This window comes from Sus scrofa, chromosome 1 (genome assembly GCF_054392235.1).
Source record: "Sus scrofa isolate SSC_HxYL_T2T_F1_AM1 chromosome 1, Sscrofa_HxYL_maternal_Yorkshire_Landrace_v2.0, whole genome shotgun sequence".
Lineage (NCBI taxonomy): Eukaryota > Metazoa > Chordata > Mammalia > Artiodactyla > Suidae > Sus > Sus scrofa.
In genome coordinates this window covers 113083740-113100052 of record NC_139383.1, presented here as the reverse complement: position 1 = coordinate 113100052, position 16313 = coordinate 113083740, and positions in this window count along the sequence as shown.

The following is a 16313-nucleotide window of genomic DNA, read 5'->3' as shown; positions in this document are numbered from 1 at the left end:
CACTTAGTATGATAATCTCTAGCTCTGTCCATGTTGCTACAAATGGCATTATTTAATTCTTTTTTATGGCTGAGTAATATTCCTTTGTATACATGTACCACTTCTTCCACTTTTCTGTCAATGGACATTTAGGTTGTTTCCTTATCTTGGCTATTGTAAATAGGGTCGCTACGAACCCTGGGGTGACTGTGTCTTTTTAATTTATAGTTACGCCCAGGAGTGGGATTGCTGGATCATATGACAACTCTATTTTTCACTTTTTATGAAACCTCCATACTGTTTTCCATAGTGACTGCACTCGTTTACATTCCCCCATGCACTAAGTCTTTGAGTTCTCTGCCAATTCTTTTCAGTATTGTGGAGGCAAGCTTATCTCTTCTCCCCCATTTCAGTGAGATAGATCAGCAGTGGAAATGAGACAGGCCCTGAAATTGAGAAAGTAAATAAGGAAGAATCATCTTTCACAAAAATCAATGGATCATCAAAGCCTTCAAGAAAAAGACTTTGTACCTGTATTCACAAAATAAACCATTCTTCATATTTTGGATTAAATTGTCTCACCCCTAAACCCATATGTTGAAGTCCTCACCCCCTCCCAATACCTCAGAATGTGCCCTTGTTTAGAGATAGGGTCTTTATGAAGGTGATCAAGCCAAAATGTGGTCCCTGGAGTGGACCTTACTCCGCTATGACTGTTGTCCTTCTAAGAAGAAGGAATTTGGGCATAGACACTCAGAGGAAGACTATGGGAAGGGATCTAGGGAAAAGACAGTATCATCAAGTCAAGGACAAAGGCCTGGAACAGATCTTTCCCTCACAGAAGGAGCCAACCCTGCTGATACTTTGATTTGGGGCTTGGAATTTCAAGAAGGAGAGACAATACCTTTCTGTTATTTAAGCCACCTAGTTGTGCTACTTTGTTACAGCAGCCCTGGCAAACTAGTATCCTTCATGAATCATTGGGAAGAGAAAAGAGCAGTGGATTAGTAGCTATCAGAAGTAGGGCAGCTAAACTCTCATTATGTGCTTATAGCATAAAAAAAAAAAAAGTCTGCCAGTTTGATTTTTTTTTTTTCATGCTAGCCTTGGCTTTCTTTTGGTTTAGGAGTAACAACAGGGTAAACATTATACTGCCATAGTTCAGAAATGCTTTCATTTTTATGATTTCATTCCATTAGTTGAGTTGATCTCCAGGGAAATCTTGAGCCAGAAGGGAGTTTAGCATACCACTCTCAAGAATGGGACCACAAACCAGGACATAAACATCACTAATATCTTCTGTCTTTGCCGATCACCTATATGCTTACAGAACTGGGTGGGGTTTTATTCCCCGGTCAGAAATAATTGTGGCATAGAGCAACAGCAAGCAGAAAGTGTTCTGGTTTGAGATAATTTTTTTCTGAACTATTTGGGCAAAGGGTTCATCCATCATGCCATTTACCCTTTAATATTTCAGTGTGTATTTCCTAAATCCTATCATACTTTGGCATATCGTCTGGCAGTCACAAATATTTTTTATTGTAACTATCAAGTTTATACCCTTTCCTGCGCTTAATTCTTTCCAACATGGTATATATCTGTGTTTTTCATACGCTATTGCTTTCTGAATATTTTCAGTCTCTGAGTTCTCCTACTGGACCTAGCTAAATAGTGAGAGCTTCCCAATTCTTTGTCTTTCCTCATGGCTTTGTTCCTCTACTGCCTGTACGTTATCTCTGTATTTCAGGTAAGGAGTGGTCATAACTGAATCATAACTTTGTTCCATACTGCAGCTTTAAACTTACCCACCCAGAGCTCAGTTGTTATCTTGCAATCCCTCAGAATTATCCCATATTCATATCACAATAAAGCACTGGTCATTTTATTACTTTTTCGCTTTTTTCTTTTTAGGGCTGTACCCATGGCACATGGAAGTTCCCAGGCTAGGGGTTAAATCAGAGCTACTGCTGTCAGCCTACACCACAGCTACAGCAATGTGGGATCCAAGTCATCTCTGCGACCTACACCAGAGCTCACAGCAACACCAAATCTCCAACCCACTAAGCGAGGTCAGGGATTGAACTAGAATCCTCATAGATACTAGTCAGATTGGTTTCTGCTGAGCCATGACGGGACTCCCATTTTATTACTTTTGTTTCTGTTATTTACTTTTACTTTGAGTTTCGTGTGGTTTGAGTAACTAAAGGAAGTACCACTTGTAGAAGCAGTTCATGCATGTGAATTAGTGATTCCAAACAATTATGATTCTCCTGCATCTTTTTGTGGCCACAGGCATTTGCTGGGGTCAGAGGACCCAAGCTGTTGCTCCACTTCTGCCATTTGTCAGATAGGTAACTTTTGCCAATCATAATTTGCCCACAAGCTTAGTTACCACAGTTACAATGATACTCAACTTCTCTCTCAGTTCTCTAAAAACCAACATTATCTACTTCAATGATTCTTTTGAGGATAAAATTATAAGATGTGTGTGAAAGGGCTTTATAAGAAATGCCGGAGGAGTTCCTGTTGTGGCACAGTGGAAACAAATCCGACTAGGAACCGTGAGGTTTCGGGTTCCATCCCTAGCATTGCTCAGTGGGCTAAGAATCCAGTGTTGCCGTGAGCTCTGGTATAGGTCAAAGATTCGGCTTGGATCTGGCATTGCTGTGGCTGTGGTATAGGCTGGCAGCTACAGTTCTGATTGGACCCCTAGCCTGGGATCCTTCACATGCTGAGGGTAGAGCCCTTAAAAAAAAAAGAAGGAAAGAAATGCCAGAGTGTTTTGAAACAGTACATATATAAACATTCACAATTGGAAAATTCATAAGATTAGAAAATGAATGACCAGAAAGATTAATTTGTTCACATTTATTGAGCTATTTGCAAAGCCAGGCTTCTTCGTACCTAAACCAGTGTTTTTCTATCTCAGCAAACTGTCTTCCTGGACAGAGTCTACCTCAAGTTGCTCAAGCTTATGCTTTGAAGTTATAAAGAACATGATGCCAGGTGCCAAATATTTTTAAAGCACCAAATGTACAGTGTATAAAAATACAAGTTTAGAAAGAGAGAAGCAGCTTAAAGAAAATGCACAAGGATTATAAGAGACTTAGAGCTTTGACTGGCATTGCTTGAAATATCTAAGAAATCATTCTTGCTCATTGAAGTGCAGGCTTTGTAAAATCACCAATGACCACGAACTATGTTAAATTTGAACAGATGAGCCCTCAATTCATCATCAATAAATGGTCAATAATCATCAATTTTCAACTGATTTTATTCCAATCATGCAAACACAGTATAACAGGTTAACAGTAGAATAGTTCTGCCTAAAGCTTAATTGAATGCTCTAAAATTTTAGACTTTATTTATTGAAGAGTCTACTAGCATAATTTTTAGATAACACAGGCAACAGATTAATTTGTTTATAGTGCTGACTGTTGGAAGAATATCCTCCTGGACATTGAGTTGCATCTATTCTGTGCTGATTCATACAGAATCTCACTGGTATAAGTTTTAAAAAGGTAAGAAGGGACACAAGGCTTGAAGCTCAGCAATCTAAGAAGATTTTAGAACTATTCTGATAGCAAATGTCTTCACTGTGTACCCTGTTTAAATCAATCTTTTTATCCCAGTTAATTATATGAAGATTTATTCCCAGGTTTCAATCAGAGAAAAGGCTACAATCTATGAAGTTCAGACCAATTGCCTTGGCATGTTAGAGCTGAGCAGACCTCCAAAATTTCTGTCAGGGCTTGTGCTTCTATAATCTTATCAGAGTTATTCTACCATCCTCAGTGAAGTTCTCAATGGTCAGATCCGAGATTTTATACATATTTTTACAGACAGTAAATTTATAATAAATGCTTGCGTTCTCAGCCTCATCTAGATTGTGCCTCATGGAAATTTAAACATGAGGAGGATAAAATCAGTTTTAAGTTGCTATTGATCTGTTTTTTGAAAGCTGAGGGAAATTTCAATAAATAATAGAATTTGAAAAGTCCATGATTTTCAACCAGGCTGTGTAATTTCTTTTTTAATTTAATAACTCCCCCCCTGAATATAAAAGCAACATGGCAGTCCTTTATCAATTACGGAGGTTAAATTCCTAAAAAGTACTGTGGTTGGCAAAACCACCATTGTTAGGATCTAAACACAAAGAATATACCACGTTAGGAGAAAAATGCAAGCCATAAAAATATGACATGTGTTTTTCACTCAGTAAATAAAAGTAGAAGCCTTCCACTTTAGAAAGAAACAGATTTATTGGCATTAAACATCTGTTCCAGTAAGTCACCCTTTTCCTGAGTCAACTTTAATTCATTATTCAGGAAAAACTGTTGAAGTGGATTTTTAAGTTAACATCATGTTATCAGACTATAACTATATTGTGCTTTTGAATCAGCATTCTCTACTGTAAAATGTAATTGTTGTTGTTATTGGGCTTTGTTTTTGTTTTTTCACTTACGCTTTTTTTTTTTGCAAGTCTCAGAAAATATTTGTGTAACACTCAGATTTTTTACAAGTTTTCTCAATACTTAAGTCTTAGGGGAGAGAGGAGGAAGGATGGTTTTGAAGGCATAAACAGAGAGGGTCGGGCAAAGAAGAGCTGGCCGTGAACATGTATGTGTTCTCTGAACTGGGTAAGGATTCCACTGCAAGGAACAGAATGAAGCCACACATAAGTCAATTCAAGCTTTTTTTTTTTTTTTTTTTTTTTTTTAAATCTCAAAGTCCATAGCTCAAAAATCCTCTCCAGACTGCACTAACTCAGAAATAGATCCAACGAGATAGAAGACACTTTCATTCTACATTTTATTAGCAACAAAACTAGGTTTGCAGTATAAAGCTTCCTCCTGAGGCCTCTCCCCTACCGCCTGCATTGCCCCACCTACGTTGAATTGATGGCAAACAGCCAAATGTGAATAGCCAACCTGATGTTTACACCCCGTCACAGGGTAAGAGGCTGGTTCTGAGAGAACAGGACCCTGTCAGGGCCTGCGGGAAACCAAACACACCTGCCAGCTTACTGATCAGAACCTGGAGGTACAGAGAACCCACCATGCTTGAGGGAAGCAGTCCAGAAAGGATTCTAAAGGCTAAGCCCACCTGGCCTTAGGATGGTCAGGCTTTTCCCACTAATTAAAAAGCTAACTATTCTTGCCTTGGGGAAGAGAAAAGAGAGGATGAGGAAAGAAAGAGACAGAGAGAAATAAAGTAAATACATTGTCTCTGGGAGAGCAGAACAAAAGTCCTCTTCATTATGAAACTGACAAGAGCAAATCATCAACAACCAAACCTCCCCACTTCCACACACACACACACACATACACACACACACACACACACTTGCAATAGTTGGAAAAATAGATAACCATTATTATTTTGGATGTGACTCCATCTTTCCATATGTATTTTGTTTTATCAGGTGGTAGTGATTTCAAAAAATACAATTATGGGCACAACTCAAGTTGGAAACAGCTATTCAAGATTTAGAATAAGATGTCAGTCACAGTCCACAGAAACCAAAGAATAGACCCTGAGGATGGGAGAGAGCCACGAGAGCTTAACTGTTTTTCAGTTTCTCTCTCTTGCTTTCAAAAGATAATGCTAAGTCTAAGAATAAATATAAGGTACTTACAAAGCATCCTCTAGATTTCTACTGGAAATATCTCATTTACTTATTGATACAATTAGAGAAAATTTTTCTAAGTTGACATTCTTTCCCTAAAAGGATAACCATGAAAACAAAACAAAAATAAAAATCTTTCTTCCATCCTACACTGATTGCAAGGCTTTCAGAAGCTTCTCCACCAATTCTAGTGCTCATATCTCCAGTAATAATATGTACCACAAAATATGTGAAATAAAGAGGGCACCAAATTTAACAACGAGCAGCATATACCCTGGCAAGAAAGATATGAACACAGAGACAGAACACATCTAAGATACTAGGTGATCAGATTGAGCAGTCAAGAACAGATTCTTGTTCTACAGAAGAAAATAGAAATCCCCTCAAGTTTGGTAGAGATCAAAGTGGTTAGCTTATCATTTCCCGAGCCAAAATGTTCAACATAAGGAAATGCATTGTTTGAATGCCAAATCTTTCCCAGAGACACTCATTAAAAACACATCAGGGAGTTCCTGCTGTGGCACAGTGTACTCATAATCAGACTGCAGCAGCTCAGGTCTTTGCAGAGGCCTGGGTTTAATCCTCCGCCTGGCATGGTGCAGTGGGTTAAAGGATCCAGTGTTGCTGCAGTTGTGGCCTGGATTCAATCCCTGGCCCAGGAACTTCCGTATGCTGCAAGTGTGGCCATAAAGAAAATGAAACAAACAAAAAACATCAGACAACCCAGGAAGAAAACAGGCAAAAGATTTGAACAGACACTTCACAAAAAAAAAGATGCTTAACATCATTAGTCATTGGGAAAATGTATCTTAAAACCACTACACACCCATTAGAGAGTCTAAGCCTCTAATGTGTAGATGAGGTTGTAGAGGAACAGAAACTCTAGTACACATTGTTCATGGAATGCAAAATGGTGCAATGACTTTGGAAGGCATTGTGGCAGTTTCTTAAAAAGTAACATGTACTATATGCCAATTCCATTCCTAGTTATTTATCTTAGAGATGAAACAGATGCCTGCATATTTCAGGCTTATTTGTAATGTTGAAAATTTGAAACAACCCAAATGCCCATCAATAATGAATGGACAGGAGTTCCCGTCGTGGCGCAGTGGTTAACGAATCTGACTAGGAACCATGAGGGTTTGATCCCTGCCCTTGCTCAGTGGGTTAACGATCTGGCGTTGCCGTGAGCTGTGGGGTAGGTTGCAGATGCGGCTCAGATCCTGCATTGCTGTGGCCCTGGCATAGGCTGGTGGCTACAGCTCCGATTGGACCCCTAGCCTGGAGCCTCCATATGCCACAGGAGTGGCCCAAGAAATGCCAAAAAGACCAAAAAAAAAAAAAAAATAATAATGAATGGACAGGAGTTTCTGTCACAGCTCAGCAGAAACAAATCCGACTAGCATCCATGAGGACACAGGTTCAATCCCTGGCCTTGCTCAGGGGGTTAAGGATTCAGTGTTGTTGTGAGCTGTGTTGTCACAGATGTGGCTTTGATCCCACGTGGCTGTGGTGCAGGCCAGCAGCTATAGCTCTGATTAGACTCCTAGCCTGGGAACCTACATTTGCTGCAAGTGTGGCCCTACACAAGGCCAAAGAAAAATAATGAATGGATAGACAGTGGTAAATCCATAGCATGGGATACAACTCAACAACCAAAAAAGGAAAGGACAGTTAATTTTCACCCCACGTAGATGAATCTTAAAATGAGTAACTGAGCAAAAGAAGCTGGGCAAAATAGAGCACATAGCAGATGACACCATTTAGTTTCAGAAAATGTTAATTAATCTATAATAACAGAAAACAGAGTAGTGGTTCTCTGGGGAAGGGGGTGGAAGCAGAGAAGGATTACAAAGAGGCAAAGGAAACTTTTGAGGTTGATGGAAATGTTCATTATCCTGGTTGTGTTATGGGCATATGTTAAGCTGGATGAAAGTGTATACACTAGATGTGTGTGCTTTGGTACATTTCAATTATACCTCAGTTAAGATTGGGGATGGAGGAACACCTTGAGAAACCTAACACTTTAATACATTTAAATTTAGGTCTTTCTTGACTCCATTCCAGGAAAGGAAATCTTTGTCACTTAGGAGGCACAAACCAGAGCAGACACTGTATTGGAAAACTGCATCATGGACTTTAGACAGCCTACAGCTGACAGTTGAAAGAATTGACCTTGTCTGATAAAATGCATATAGTCAGATCTTTGTGGTAGGAGACTTACTTATTCAGATTTAAGTCTAACTCAGTGACACAAGAAAGGCTATTGCAGATCCTTGTAGCTGAGCATGAACAGGTTCTTGATCAAGTTGAACAAATCTTAGCCTTAGGAGGTGATGTCAGTAGTCCTATAATCAGACTGTGGTGGCTATATAAGTGATCAAATTATATAGAAGTTCTATCCATTCCAATAAAGAAAGAATTGAATTAAATTATTACTTGGTTAGGCTCCTGAATTTCCTAGACCCATTTACTAGATGAAGATCCAGGCTTCCCAATACTATCTTCTTTGAACTCTTCTATGACTTTCAATTTTTTTTTTAATTTTTTCTTTTTAGGGCCACACCTACAGCACATGGAAGTTTGCAGGCTAGGGGTTGAATAAGAGCTGCAGCTGCTGGCCTCCATCCCAGTCACAGCAACACTGGATTCGGGCAACATCTCTGACCTATGCCATAGCTTGCAGCAATGCTGGATCCTTAACCTATGGAGTGAGGGGATTGAGCCATCATCCTCACTAACACTGTGTCAGGTTCTGAACTTGCTGAGCCACAATGGGAACTCCTCAAACTTTTTTTTTTTTTAAAGAAATAGACTTCTTAATCAAACAAAATCTCACTCAAAACACTCACGTCAGGGTAAATAAAAGCAGAAACTTAGGACCATATGTTTATTTTATAAGGTTATATTTTAAAATCCTTTTTGACAAGTATAATGCAACGAGAGGATAAAATACAGGCTTGGATGACTGTTGCTGATATGTCAACTTCAGCCTCCACTTCTGTATCTTACTGAGATTGCAGAATTTTCAGAAATTCTAGATTCATACAGATAAAGAATCTCAAGTATTTTTTTTAATAGGTGCCCATGCAAAACTCTTCACTTAAACGGATCCAGAAGCTTCAGAGGATGTTAATCAAAGTTTGTCTCTAAGAGGAATCATCAATAATATCGAACAACTAATTTCATTCCTTGTGCAAATGGCATGCAAAAAGCCCTAAAGACTTATAATAAGTATTAAAATCATTTAACATGAAAGTATTGGAGTTCCTGCTGTGCATGCAGTGGGGTAATGATCTGGCTTGTCTCTGCGGAGGCTCCAGTTCCAATCCAGGCTCCTCACAGCCATGGCATAGGTTGCAGCTCCAGCTCGAATTCGCTCCCTGGCCTAGGAGCTTCCATATGCCACAGGTGTGGCTGAAAAATGAAATAAATAAATAAAGAGTGAGAAAACACTAAAAAAACAAAACATGAAAGTATCACAACTCCACGTCCTGTGCATTTCCTTTAATTGCACAACTCTACTCCATTGTGAGCACACACAAAGCAGTCATAACCTCGCCTAGCCTGATATTTCACAATGGTGCACACACGTAACAGTGTCTTTACTTGTACAGCTTTATGTGTTCAGACATGCAAAAAAATTAAGATTGGGAAAAGAAAAAGCTGAGTCAGACCTGAGTGACAAACTCAATAGCTGGTGAAGCGATACAAGGGGTTCGAGTGTCTAATCCAGATGGCAAAGGTAAAGGGGATTTGCAGGTGTAATGAATATGCCTGATTAGTTTACATTGGGTTGATCAAAAGGGAGATGATCCTTGGTGGCCTAACTTAACCAGGTGAACCTTTTGAAGAGGATCCTAAGATCAGAAGCAGAAGCCAGAGAATCTTGTGTGGATCTTGAGGAAGCAGTCTTCCAGGAGTTCTATGGCCACAAGGGATGAATACTGTCAACAACCATGTGGGCTTGGAGGAAGACTGAGCTTCATACTGAGACCTGGACCCAGTCAATGCCTGGACGATTCCCAAGAGAGGAGGACCCAGCAAACCTTGCCCAGACTCCTGATTTGCAGAAACTGTGTGATAATAAATGTGTATTGTTTTCAAAGACTAAATGTATGGTAATTTGTTATCCATCAATAGAAAATGAATACAGATGCTTTATTCCAGAAAAATAAATGCTGTGAGCACTTCACGAGGGCTGTTGTTCAGTGCTAAAACCTCTTTAAGTTCAGAGGCATAGCTGATAGTGATCTCAGATTAGCTCAGAAAATTCAGCTCAGTGAAAGAAAAAACACAAAGGGAATCATCCAAAATTACATTGTAACATTCTGAGGAAGACAGTAAACTAGCCTAGGCTCTATGCAAACACACGTTAAGCCAGCAATTTGAAATGGTTTCCAATGTGTTAGAAGTTGATTTCTAACATATTCCAGTGTGTTTTTTCATCATTAAAAATTTATAGCCTACATACTAAAATATGTATAAATTACAAAAGTGAAAAAATGTAAACTTACAACCACTATGGAAAACAGTAGGAGGTACCTTAGAAAACTATACGTAGAACTATCTTATGACCTAGCAACCCTACTCTTAGGCATATATCCGAACAAAACTTTCCTTGAAAAAGACACATGCAACCACATGTTCATTGCAGCACTATTCACAATAGCCAAGACATGGAAACAACCCAAATGTCCATTGACAGATGATTGGATTAGAAAGGTGTGGTATATATACACAATGGAATATGACTCAACCATAAAAAATAATAAAATAATGCTATTTGCAGCAACATGGATGAAACTAAAGACTTTTATACTGAGTGAAGTAAGTCAGAAATAGAAAGACAAATACCATATGCTATCACTTATATCTGGAATCTAATATATGGCACAAATGAACCTTTCTACAGAAAAAAAAAATCATGGACATGGAGAATAGACTTGTCGTTGCCAAGGGGGAAGGGGAGAGAGTGGGATGGATTGGGAGCTTGGGGTTAATAGATGCAGACTATTGCCTTTGGAATGGATTAGCAATGAGATCCTGCTGTGTAGCACTGAGAACTATGTCTAGTCACTTCTGACGGAGAATGATAATGTGAGAAAAAAGAATGTTATACATGCATTTGTAACTGGGTTGCCATGCTGTATAATAGAAAATTGACAGAACACTGTAAACCAGCTATAATGGAAAAAAGAAAAAATCATTATATATGTACATATGTATATATGTATGTATGTATAAAATGAAACCTTACAGCAGGGGAGCTTGCCAGACTCCATCTTAATCAAGTGATCAAAGTCGACTGACCAGTAATGGAACAAATTGAAATCCTGTATCTACTGATAGGATATAATGAGAAGAACACAGTATCACTTCTGTGGTATACCTGCCCAAGTTGCACCCCTGTATTTAAGGGAACAATGTTGCAAAAGTTGCAACATTTTTACCTGCATTTAATCACAAGAAAACATCAGACAAACCCAAATTGAAGAAAATTCTACAAAATTACTGACTTGTAATCTCCAAAAGCTTCAAGGTCGTAAAAATCGACAAAAGACTGAAGAATTGTTTAGTAATTGAAGGAGACTGAAAGAATATGACAACCAAATGAACTGTTATGACTCTAGATTCTTTTGCTATAAAAAATGTTGGGACAACTGGCAGAATGGGGCCTGAGGATCATAATCATATATAAATGTTAATTTCTTTTTTCTCCCTCACCTATTTTTTGTTTCTGTCTTTTCAGGGTTGCACCCGAGGCATATGGAAGTTCCCAGGCTCGGGTTCAAATTGGAGCTGCAGCTGCCAACCTACACCACAGCCACAGCAACACAGGATCCAAGCCTCATCTATGACCTATACCACAGGTCATGGCAATGCTGGATCCTTAACCTACTGAGTGAGGCCAGTGGTCAAACCCGTGTCCTCGTGTATCCTAGTTGGGTTCATTCCCACTGAGCCACAAGGAGAACTCTGTAAACGTTAATTTCTTGATTTGACGGTTTTATGTGATTGCTTTGGAGGAAAATATTCTTGTTTGTAAGAATCACACATTAGGAGTTTCAGCTGTGGCTCAGTGGTTAATGAATCCAATTAAGAACCATGAAGTTGTGGGTTCGATCCCTGGCCTTGCTCCGTGGGGTAAGGATAGGGTGTTGCTGCAAGCTGTGGTCATGGAAGAATGAAAGAAAGGAAGAAAGAAAGAAAGAAAGAAAGAAAGAAAGAAAGAAAGAAAGAAAGAAAGAAAGAAAGAAAGAAAGAAAGAAAGAAAGAAAGGAAGGAAGGAAGGAAGGAAGGAAGGAAGGTAGGAAGGAAGGAAGGAAGGAAGGAAGGAAGAAAGAAAGAAAGAAAGAAAGAAAGAAAGAAAGAAAGAAAGAAAGAAAGAAAGAAAGAAAAAGATGGAGATGAGTAAGGGAAGCAAATGAGGTTATAATACTCATCAAGAGAGCTGGCTTTGGAGTTCCCATCACGGCTCAGTGGAAACGAACCTGATTAGCATCCATGAGGATGCAGGTTCTATCCCTGGCCTTGCTTAGTGGGTTAAGGACCCTGCATTGCTGTGGCTGTGGCATAGGCTGTCAGCTACAGCTCCTATTTGACCCTTAGCCTGGGAACCTCCACATGCTACAGGTGCAGCCCTAAAAAAAAATAAAAATAAAAATAAAAAAAAAAAAGAGAGAGAGAGAGAGAGAGCAGGCTTTGCTCTTTCTTGTTCCTAAGGCTGCTGCTATATCATATTTGGTTCTTCAGTGGGGAAGCCTGCAGAAACTCTGATTTTCTGGATATAACTCACCTTCTTCAACTAGCACTTTTCTTCTCCCTCCACCAAGCGATCAGACTTGCAGATGAACATGGTCATGTGTTCAGGCCTGTCATTCAGAGCTAAACATTTCTTTAAGCTCAGAATTAGAGCCAAGAGCAATCTCTGAAACTCAGATCAGCTAAAGAGGAAATAATATGAAGAGTTATCAAAAATGATGCACCATAAACCTGAGAAAGATAAATAAGCTCCTTGCTGAAAATGTCAACTTAAGGAGGAACAGCATAATGGACAAACAGGGCTTTAGGTAACATGTGCAACATGTACAAATATTAAAATTATATATAGTCAAAGGTAAATCTGTATTTCACCGCAATATATAATTCAAAGAGCTCAGTTTTGAAGCCAGATGGCCACACTCTAGCTTTATTATTTATCAGTTAGGTAAGCTCTGATGGGTAATTTAACCTCTCAAATGCCTTAGCTTCCTCATGTGTAAAGATACGGAGATAGTGCTATTTACTTTACATGGTGTTGCAATGATTAGCTATAATGTGAAGGTAAGTATCCAGCCCAAGGATGGCCATGTAATAAACACCCAGGAAAAAATGGTAATGATCCTTCATATTCATGACATGATGAGTGGAAGTACAAAAAAGGAAGTATCGTTTCAATTTTTTAAATTGTTACACTTTTTCCAAAATCATATGTGGACATGGTTCAAAAAGTAACATAGTACTAAGAAGTAGATGAAGAAAATATGCAGTACTCAGCCCCATTTCTCCAATCTTCATTCCCACTCTCCAGTGGCAACACATTTCTGCATTATTAGTGGCTTCCTCTAGGGTGGAATCACTTTCCCAATATTTGGTTGAATCACTGAAATATTGTTACCAATTACATAATATCAAAATACTATAACCACAATTATATTTCATTTCTTTTTTCTCATAAAATTAATGATTATTTCTTTTAAAAAACTTCTTAGTGGTCTATGTAATTATAATTGATTTCCTCTGCCTCCCCATCACCACAGTCTCCAAGAGCTTTCTTTTCTTTTTTCTGCAGCTGCCAGCGTATGCCACAGCCACAGCAATGCCAGATCTGAACTGTGTCTGTGACCTACACCACAGCTCATGGCAACGCTGGATCCTTTAATCCACTGAGTGAGGCCAGGGATCAAACGCACATCCTCATGGATACTAGTTGGGTTCCTTTCTGCTGAGCCACAACAGGAACTCCTCAAAGAGTTTTCTAATATAATCTTCTGCATATGCATTAGCATAGATAAAGCAGTCCTCTATTTTTTTTTCCTAGAAATATTCCTTCTTTGTCCTCTGCCCCCAACCCCTAATATTGCTCTCTGGGCCTACTGCACATCTCTTAGGAGTTCTTTTCCCCATCACCAAAGGCATTCCTTTGCCTCTCTCCAGTGTTACCACAAGCCCCCTTTCCTGGATCCCCCATCTTCCTCAGTCTTGCTTTATCGTCTGTTTTGATAGAACACATCATTCAGCAGCCTCCTTGGAAAGGATCCTTAGAAAATTTGTATATCTTCATTACGCTGGGGTCTCAGTGGGCCTATCAATCTGGAGACTCCTGCCTTAGAATATTCCTCAATTTACTCTTCTTTGCTTTTCCTGTTTCTTAGTTCTGAAAGTTTTATTGCTCAAATGTTGGACTTCCAATTTTTTTTTCCCCCCCCAATCTTTTTTCTGGAGGATTAAAAAATTTTCTAATATGTTTATTGATTTTTTAAAAATTTTGCTGTCATAGTTACATTTCTAAGAGCTCTTTTTAAAAAAAAATTATTGTATAGAAGTATAGTTGATTTACAATGTTGTGTTAGTTTCTGGTGTACAGAAAAGTAATTCAGGTATACATATATATATATTTTTTCACATTCTTTCCCATTATGGTTAATTACAGGATATTGAATATAGTCTCCTGTGCTATTCAGTAGGATCTTTGTTGATTATCCATTCTACATATACTATTTTGCATCTGCTAATCCAAAACTCCCAATCCATCTCTCTCCCCCAACACTCCCTTGGCAACCACAGTCTGTTCTAAGATCTCTTATTCTCTGATTATTCCTTTTATATTAACATTTTTTTCACCTTGAAACATCTTCTCAATATGTTAATCTCTGAGTATGCAAATTAGAATTCCTTAAAAAGTTTATTCATTCTTTTCATTGCTCTGTTTCTTCCAAAGTTATTTTTTCCCACCACTTTTTACTCTGTTTTTCCATGTTAAGATTTCCCCAAAAGTCTGGGGATTCTAGGCTGCCCATATTCAAGAGTAAAACATGAGAAAACTGGAAGCAAATGTACATGGACAGGAAATATTTTAAGAATGACTTCAATGAATAAAGAAATAGTACAATACACAGAAAGAAGGGCCTCTATGTCCCAAGAAAAAGACTTGATGCTGAAGAGTTAAAAAAAAATCCTCTGAGAAAAAAATTCATTGTACACAAAATGAGGAAGAAACAGGATAGGATACCAAGTAAACGTGCTGAGGCCAACTTGGTGAAGCATTTGAAATGCAATCAATTGAAGGACTTGGTTTGATTAAGATACAGTGAAAAGGTACCATAAGAACCTAAGAATGGGGTGATGGGATCCAAGTGATAGTGAGAGAAGACATTGGAAGTGAGTTACGTACTGGCTATTTTGCTGAGGAATCTAATACTACAGTAATACTATAACATTAGTTCAAGGAAGAGAAGTCTGCAGTCTGGGCATTGTGCTGCTTCTATGGGGGTGACAATGACATATGGCATAATCTGCCTTTGGTTATGAGGACAAGGTCAACAACAAAGTGCCAATGAGTAAAATGAATATTAAAATATGATGTTCTGATTATCTCTCTTATTTCTACACCCCAATGGTCTCTGCAGGTGATGTGCAAAAAGTTACATCAGCAACAACCCCAATCCCATTCAGGTGTATCTTGAATGATTAAATAGTACATACTCACTCTAAAATGATGTTTCTTTAGCAAAGAAAATTCACATTCTCATTACGTTCAAAAGAGTTTCACATTTCAAAGTATGTTTAGAGATTATTCCCTTGTCTTATCAGTTTCATGATTATCAAGGTTAGGCAAAAACTAGACCTGAATAAAATTACATTTCTTTCCAATCACATTACTGACTTTCCCTGTGTTCCCCCCAACTCTGCAGTATATGCCCCAGTGAAATATCACAGCATGCTTCACTTTACCATAATATTGCAGCAGTATCTTGTTCTTCCATCTTATTAGACATCTCAGGTCTTATTAGTTATTTAGAGTTAACTCATTTGCATATTTTCCAAACTTCTCAGGAAAAAAAACTTTAATAACAATGATATAAAGATATTTTAAGGGACAGTTTTTGGTGCTAGCAAATGATACTGTTATTAGAAGGAAATTTCTCTCTTCTGCTTTTGGTTTTTGTTTTTTGTGTTTTGGTTTTGGTTATTGGATGTACTCGAGGAGTGTATAAGTTCGTGGACCAGGAATTGAACCCGAGAGACAGCAGGGACAACACATAAACCTTAACTGTTAAGCTACCAGGAATTCCTTTACTTTTGTTTTTAAGGAGAGAGTTGATTTTGTTTTATTTTGTTTTTCCTAAATACTCCTGTTCTCTTGCCCTGATTCCCTGAAGAGATAAAGCAAATTGTGCATTTGGGAAATCTTTGGAGCACAGGCCCCTTCTCCCTTCTCTTCCTCTTTGGCATTTTGATGCCTATCCAGCCCATTTGTTCTTGATTATTTTTGGCCATGTTATAAAGACTAAAATTATAAACAAGGCCCCTGGGGTGAAGGGAGAGACGCTACACAGCCTAGTCCTAACCAGACAGTATAGTTGATTACATTTTGGGGGCTGGCTCACACAAGCCCATTCAGCTCTCATACTGTGCTCTGTCCATCCTCTAGCCAAGCTTT